Raw genomic sequence first — 7929 nt, 5'->3', positions numbered from 1 at the left:
CCCCAACATTGAGTATGATAGCGCCAACCATCGTAACCTCGGGAACAATCAGGGTTTGGGATCTCTCCCCCAAACTCTCTTACCTTACTTGGACCTTTTGCTTACTCTTTCATAGATTTGCATGTGTATCGTGTTCTTAAGCATCCTTTAGCTAAGCTTGAAATTTGTGAAGATTTAAATTGACTAGATTTTAGGTGGTTACTTATGTTAGTCTATTCAACCCCTATAGACTCCAAACGATCTTACACATCCTCTGATAGGTTTGAAAAAATCGCACCAATACAACGTGATGGCAACATGTGTTGAACATGTGTTACACCACATGTCACCCCTAAATGTGGCATGAGATAACCTGTGTAAAGGATAACCGCTAACTAGTGATTGTGATGAAACTGCGACATTCAAAACCAAAATTGATGTAATTTAAACTTAAGAAAACGAACTAATCTTGAAAACTATAAAAACCAAGGAAATTCAATAAAGTGCTTCGCATGACTATATGGGCCAAGCTAGACCACCCCGAGCTCACACATGGACCTGCCAAAAATTGGAAGGTATGTATACTTGCCCGAAGTTAACAGGACCTAGTTGAACTAGCCCAAACGAAAGCAGGTACCCCTACTGTAGGATCAAGAAGATAGGTCTAGAGGGGGGGGCTGAATAGACACTTATTGAACCAAAGGTGCACTTTTTAGTTTTCTTGAAGTTTAGGCAGATTTTGGCACTAGTTAAGATATAACCAATACTTCCTACACATGCATATCTAGAGATAGGGCAGCGGAAAGAATACAACATGAAATTGTGTGGAAGTAAAGGGGTAGAGATGGGAAGATCAAAAGCAATGAAGACATGGTGGTTTTTGGCGTTGTTCCAATAGGTGGTGCTATCGTACGTCCATGTTGATGGAGACTTCAACCCACGAAGGGTAATGGCTGCGCGAGTCCACTGAGGGCTTCACCCATGATGGGTCCAAGAAGAAGCAACCTTGTCTATTCCACCACGGCTTACGTCCACGAAGGACTAGCCTCACTCGGGGTAGATCTTCATGAAGTTGGCGATCTCCTTGCGCTTACAAACTCCTTGGTTCAACTCCACAAGATCTTGATGGCTCCCAAGTGACACCTAATCAATCTAGGAGACACCACTCTTCAAAAGGTAGATGTTGTTGTTGATGATGAACTCCTTGCTCTTGTGCTTCAAAAGACAGTCTCCTCAACACTCAATCACTCTCTCAAAGATTTGGCTTGGGTAGGAGAAGGATTGGAGTGGAAAGCAAATTGGGGAGGCTAGAAATCAAGGTTCAAATGGTTGGATTGGAATCTCTTGATCTCAACACATGTGTAGGTGGTTCTCTCTTAGAAAATGAATGGTGGAAGTGTAGTTTCGTTCTGATGGCTCTCCCAAAGAGTAAGTGAGAGTGGAGGGGTATAAATAGCCTTCACCAAGAATCCAACTGTTACAACCTTTTGACTCAACTGGGTGACACCGAAATGAAATCTCGGTGAGACCGACCTGTGTAAAAGATTTGAACGTTAGGCGTCTCGGTGAGACCGATGTGCGATGACCTAAGCAAGACCCCATCTCGGTAATTCTGATCGAACCAACTCAGTAATTCTGAAATGGTGTGAGAGGGTTATAGAAACTTGGTCGGTGCAACTCGGTGAGACCGATCGTCATCTCGGTGAAACCGATTTGTTAGGGCTTGGCTGTGGCTCTATCTAGGATCAACTCGGTGGGTCCGGATGTGGAGATTCGGTGGGACCGAGTTGGGCTTTTAGGGTTTGGACAGATAGGATTTGGAGAAGGTGGTTGAGGGTTTTTGGAGCAATATCTTCAAGCACTTGAGCAATCGAGTCATGATCGAAAACTCATCCTCTTTTAATAGTATTGTCTTTCTTATGGACTCAATGTGATCTTGGATCACTTAACCAAAAATGTAGAGTCTTGAAGCTTGTCCCAATAGATGTCCTTAATATTTTGAAGGGGTCCACAATCTTATGTCCTTGCCATGCCAATGTTGAACTTTTCTAAAACATACTAGATGAAAATATTAGTCCAACAATATGTATGTTAACATGAATTACCAAAACCATCAAGGGAGCAAATGTGCTTTCACCTACCTTCACAAAAAGAAGCCTATCCTAAAAAAATCCTTTACCATCCAAGAGGGCATCGAAAGACGAAAAGTTCTGCTAAGAAAAAAATGTTCGAAGTTAGAGAAAAAGAAACAGTGTTGGCGCGTCGGCACTGACCACCACTGGCGCGAGATTATCTTTTGAAGCACAAATAAGGGATTCAACACCAAGAAACTATATCTTGTCACTTTTGGAGAGTGTGTGCCTCCTAGATCAGCTAGGTGTGCTTGAAAAGCCTTCAAGGTGTGAATGAACCAAGAAGTTTGTGAGGGCTTGGAGATCGCTTACTGCGTAAACATCTATCTCAAGTGAGGCTTGACTGTGGTGGTTCATAAGCCATGGTGGTATAGGTTGGTAAGCACTTTGTGGGTCCTTGGTGGGCGAACCTACCGAGACTTTCACCTTTGTGGTATGTATTCTTTGAACCTTTGTGATTTGAACCTCCACCAGCGCAGCGTATGATAGCGCCAATCTTGGAAACAATCAAGGTTTGCGATCTCTCTCAAACTCTCTTACCTTACATGCAAGTTTTGCTTCCACACTTTACTCCTTTTTTAGAACTGCATGTGTATGGTGTTTTTAGGCATCCTTTAGCTAAGCTTTAAATTTGTGAAGATTAAAATTGACTCGATTTTTAGGTGGTTACTTCTTTTTTTGCATGGAAACTTTCGATCTATTCATCTTCAATCATGGCAGCACAACGAATACCAGAAGTAATAAAAATTACATCCAAATCCATATACCACCTAGCGACAACTATAAGCACTGAAGCGAGCCGAAGGTGCACTGCCGTCATTGCCCCTCCCACGCTGGAGCAGGGCAAAACTTGTTGTAGTAGACAGTCGGGAAGTCATCATGCTAAGGCCCCATAGGACCAGCACAGCAGAACAACAACCACTACCGTTGAAGAGTAGCGTAGATCGGAAGGATCCAACCTGAAAACACATGAATGTAGACGAACTACGATCAGATCCGAGCAAATCCACCAAGGACAGATCCACCGGAGACACACCTCCACACGCCCACTGACGATGCTAGACGCACCATCGGACAGGGGCTAGGCGAGAGAACCTTATTTCACCTTCAGGGAGCTGCCGCCATCTCGTCTTCCTGAGCAGGACGTAAACCCTAACAAAACGCGAAGACACAACTGAAAATAGAGCCCTCCTGCCAGCAAGGGCTGAGATCTACCGCGCTGCCATGGCTCTAAGGCCCCCGGAGACGAGGCGGACCGACGGCGGCGCTGACGGGAGGCAAGGAAACCCTAAATTTTTCTTGGGGAGAAGGCAGCCCGCTTCGGTAATTAAACCTTAGGTAGTTACTTCTGTTAGTCTATTCACCCGCTCTACACTCCAAACGATCTTACACATCCTCTGGTAGGTTCGAAGAAATCGTGCCAAAACAACGTGATGGCAACACATGCTGAACATGCATTACGCCACATGTCAGCACTAAATGTGTCGTGGGATAACCTCTGTAAAGGGTGACCAATAACTAGTGATTATGATGAAACTACAACATTGAAAATCAAAATTGATGTAATGTAAACTTAAGAATACGAGCGAATCTTGAAAACTATAAAATCCAAGGTAATTTCAATAGTGTTCACATGACTATATGTGCCAAGACAGACCACCCCGAGCTCACAAACCTCCCAAAAATTGGAATGTAACTGGCTCGAAGTTAACGCGGCCTAGCCGAACCAGCCCACACGAAAGCAGGTAGACCTACCTTCACAAAAAGAAGCATATCCTAAAAAAAGCCTTTGCTGTCTGAGAGGGCATCAAAAGCTGGAAAGTTCTGTAAGAAAAAAAAGGTTGGAAAGTTGGAGAAAATGAAACAGCGCCGGCGCGTCATCACCAACCACCACCGGCACCCCCCACCAAGCTTATGTTAGGATGCCTCGTCCGCCACCAGAGCTCCCACCGTGGTATGCATCTAGTTAGCTCTTAGTTCTTTGTAGTGTCTGCTGCCATGCCTTGTGACCTAGCTGGGTTGTACTGCCTGTGATGACGAATGATTATATGAGGCAATGCAGAATTATTGAGTCATCAAAATTTGCATCTTATCATGTTATTCCAAATCCTCTCGCTCAGCTTTAAAATTCATGTGCTTTGCATGTAATTTCTCGCTCAATTAACTTATTTGGCTGGTGTCAGTAATGAAGGTAGTGCGCAGCCACGACATAATGCACTATCATGTGTGTGCTCAAGTGATATGGATGCCAGTACTGAGTATCATTAGAAGTACACGAGGATTCCAGAAAGTTTTCAAATAGTTTTGCAACCACCACAGCCTTGCCAACAAAAAATTTGAAGTTGGAATCGCTATCATTGTAATTGTGTTTTTAATGCTGGGTGCAAACAAAACAACGCAGGATGTTATCCATTTGCAAGCTTGCCTTGTAGTTTGGACCTGTCATGTCAGTGAAAGATGCTAAACCAAAATCATGAGATTAAGCAGGTGTGAGGCTACGTGGCCACATTATAATATACAAGGTACAAACAAGCAGGTAGTTATGGACCAGTGCGGAATCTCAGAAACATGCAAAGGTTGAATTCACAGTATGAGATCGATCAAAACTTTTGTTTCCTTTCTGTATGAAGTATTCTGTACAATTCTACATATACACACACACTGGGAAAGATCAGCAATCCTTTAAAAGGTGGAAGCCAATCGCATAGTGCAAGAGTAGCTGATGTTGAGTGTATCTATGAGCTAAGGATGTTTAGGAGAGTAACTCTGCTCTGGACCAATCTCCGGAACAGAATTCCTGCTCCAGCCTCAAGATCTCCAACACTGCACTCTAGGACCTGCAACTGCTCCTCCTTGCAAACAACCGAGTTCTTCTTCTGGAATGCTTTGGAGACGAGAGACCATTTTGGCACTGCGATTTGCTTGGACAAGAGGTGTACTGTTGACTCGAGGAGAGAGGTGGTGATCTCCCTAGCCTCGCTCAACAGCCTGACCATCCTGCAGTCCTCCTTGTCGGATGTAACCTTCTTCGCGGCCTTCTTGAAATGTTTCTTCGCCTTCTTCACCAGGCGGGTGTAAGACTGGATCTTGACCTGAACAACGGTGTCATCTCCTTTTCTGGTCGCCACTTACAGATCTTGGATAATGGCCTTCAACTCGGTGAAGTCCTCATACATAGCATTGCAGAGATCTAGTAGCTCAAGGGAGCACTCGGTTTCACCTTCCAACATCTTCCTTTGCTGGGAAGAGCAAATTTGGTTGCTAGGAAGGCACATGATCTCTTCAATGGTGCTGTAGATGTCTCCAAGCCTCCTCAAACCATCGGAGATAGTCTCGATGGTCATGGAGGGTGAAGAGATGCTTGCCTCTAGGCTGTGCAGCTCCTCTTCAACCTTGGTGTGAGGCCTAGAAGGCAAACTAACTGATCTAAGATGGCAAGCCATATCTGTTGCTAAGACTCTTTCCTCTGTGTTGAGTACTTGAGGTTTGAAGATATGAGAATGAGAGAGCACCTTTCGGTTTGATGTGTTTAGCCTTCTTCTGAGGCCTATTTATACAGAGGAACTGTATGATACAGTGCCATTCGAATGGTAGACACAAGGAATCATGCCAACTCATCTCCACAGTTTTGTATACCAAGTTTGTGAGATCTGGTGCAACATTTGGAATCTTAGCCCATGTGTAGTTCAAATTCTTTAGTGCAGTAGCTATTCTTCCAATGAGATATCACATTGTCATGTTCCATTACTTGGCGACAAGAATCAACCGGAAGGTTTACTCTATTGGTGGATCTTGACAAAATTGTGTGTTCTAAATATTTTGTATGGTGTACTAACCGAGTATGGGTTGGTGCATACCTGTTATCTAGTTATTATACATTTACTGAATTGAATAGGTGTGGTGTGTTGCACAACACATGCTACTTGCTTGCTCAACCTTGGATATTCGAGTTGGCTTGATTTGGCCATGGATAGCAAGATCCACTACACAAGGATCCTTTGCTTGTTTCTGAGCAACACATGGCATCTGAATAACATGGCCATCTTGTAGAGACTTGTTGATGAGCATTTCTGAGTAACTGTATTTTCTGAAGATTCGTCTGAGTTAAATGCTCCAAAGTTGTTTTTTCTTGAAGACACTATCAGCAGCATAAACAGTAAACTGACGCTCTAAAAGGTGGGTGCGAATCACAGTGAACCATAGGCAATGTATCATTCAGAAAAGAAACTCTGCTCGGGATCAATCTGCTCAACAAAGTCTAAGCACTGCCCTCGAAACTCCAGTTTCAGTAATTGCTCCTTGTTGCATGGAAGTCTTTTCTTGGGGAACTTCTTGGAGACAAGATACCACTTGTTATAACTCGGCATGACAATTTGCTTCAGTAGGGAAGGCGTGGATGACTGAAGCATTGAAGCAACGACCTCTCTTGCTCCAGCCAACAGTTTGAGCGCCCTGCAACTCTCCTTGTCAGCTGAAGGAGATTTCTTCTTGATCTTCTTCCACTGTTTTGGCCCCATCCTGGTCATACTGATGAAGGACTGTATCTTGGCCTGAGAGCCAATGTAATTTTCCGACTGCTTGTCTTGAGCTTAGAAAAGCTCTCTGGGATGGCATTGCAGATGTTGATCAGTGCAAGAGAGTGCTCGAGCTCGAGCTTCACAGTTTACCTTTGTTGCTCTGGCAAAGGATAATTTGGCTGCATATGATCTCCTCGATACTATTGTACACACGTAGTCACGTACACACCTCCTGAAGCCATCAAACATTGTATCAATGGTAGCAGAAGGTGAAGAGATGTTCGCCTTCAGAGAAAAGAAGTTTTGCTGGCTAGCCATGGCTGGAATGGGGGATGGTGTGGCGTGCTTTCTATGAATCTGTAAATGGAAGAGAGATTCAGAGAAAAGAAATTTTGCTTCAATGGTGCTTAACCCGTATGGTTTGCCTCTCTATATAAGCACAAGCCATGCAACGGCTGGCCTTGTAGACAGGAAGAATCTCATCACTGATGGGGGTGCTGTGCCGCTGCCACTCACCTCCACAACAAGCTGATTTTTCTTTTGTATGTCTGATCAGTGTAAGTAGAATCTCCAACTATTCGCCTTTGCTTGAATTTATGATAACCATGTCATGTCTCCACTATGGGCAGCAAACTCATCTGCATGAGCGTGCAGTTTGATGTCAGATCCAGATCCAGATCATGAGATTGGTGGTGGAGGAGCAGTTGACTTCACCATTGGGCTCCAACACAACACGTTGTGTTTGTCTGGTGAGCATCGCTGGTATGTTCCCACTAGTGCTATAACTTCCACATGTGATCCTTTGCATCCTCAGGGTGCATTGGGTGCTCCTACCTAGGCCTATCACGTTCTCTTGTCCTATGTCATTGGCAGCAAGGAAAGGCACGGCAGTTTACTCGATTATTTTTTGTTCTCGTCATACGTGCATGATCAAATAGTTATTTGATTAGGAATGTTAATATAGTAGCTTTGCATCGGTGTGTATTCTGTCAAAAAAAAAGTTCTCAGAGTTCTCAAATAGTTCTTTGATTGGGAATCCTATTGTAGCTCTTAACATCCAATAAGAAAACTGGTCTGGATGAATTAGATTTTCCCTAAAAGAACTTAAACTGAATTCCTGATTGAAACGTTCAGACATCCTGTTTTTGTTCGAGGTGACGTTCTACTACTGTGGTGATATGTTTGACATTTAGTTGATCTTTTCTCTGTTTTACTTGGGTGAAACTCAGTCAAGTCCCCACGGGCGTTGAGATAGTGAGACTGGGAAGTGACCCTTTATCAGTAGAAAAACTGGAATTGAA

General features: G+C 43.8%; 1 pseudogene; it reads right to left on the bottom strand.

Moving 5' to 3' along the window:
* Positions 1–4702: 4702 nt before the first annotated feature.
* On the bottom strand, positions 4703–7059 carry LOC123150464 (uncharacterized; annotated as a pseudogene).
* Positions 7060–7929: the final 870 nt, after the last annotated feature.

The sequence above is a fragment of the Triticum aestivum genome, chromosome 7A (assembly GCF_018294505.1).
Source record: "Triticum aestivum cultivar Chinese Spring chromosome 7A, IWGSC CS RefSeq v2.1, whole genome shotgun sequence".
NCBI lineage: Eukaryota > Viridiplantae > Streptophyta > Magnoliopsida > Poales > Poaceae > Triticum > Triticum aestivum.
The sequence above is the reverse complement of the archived record's forward strand: the minus strand, read 5'-3'. Positions and strand labels throughout refer to the sequence as shown.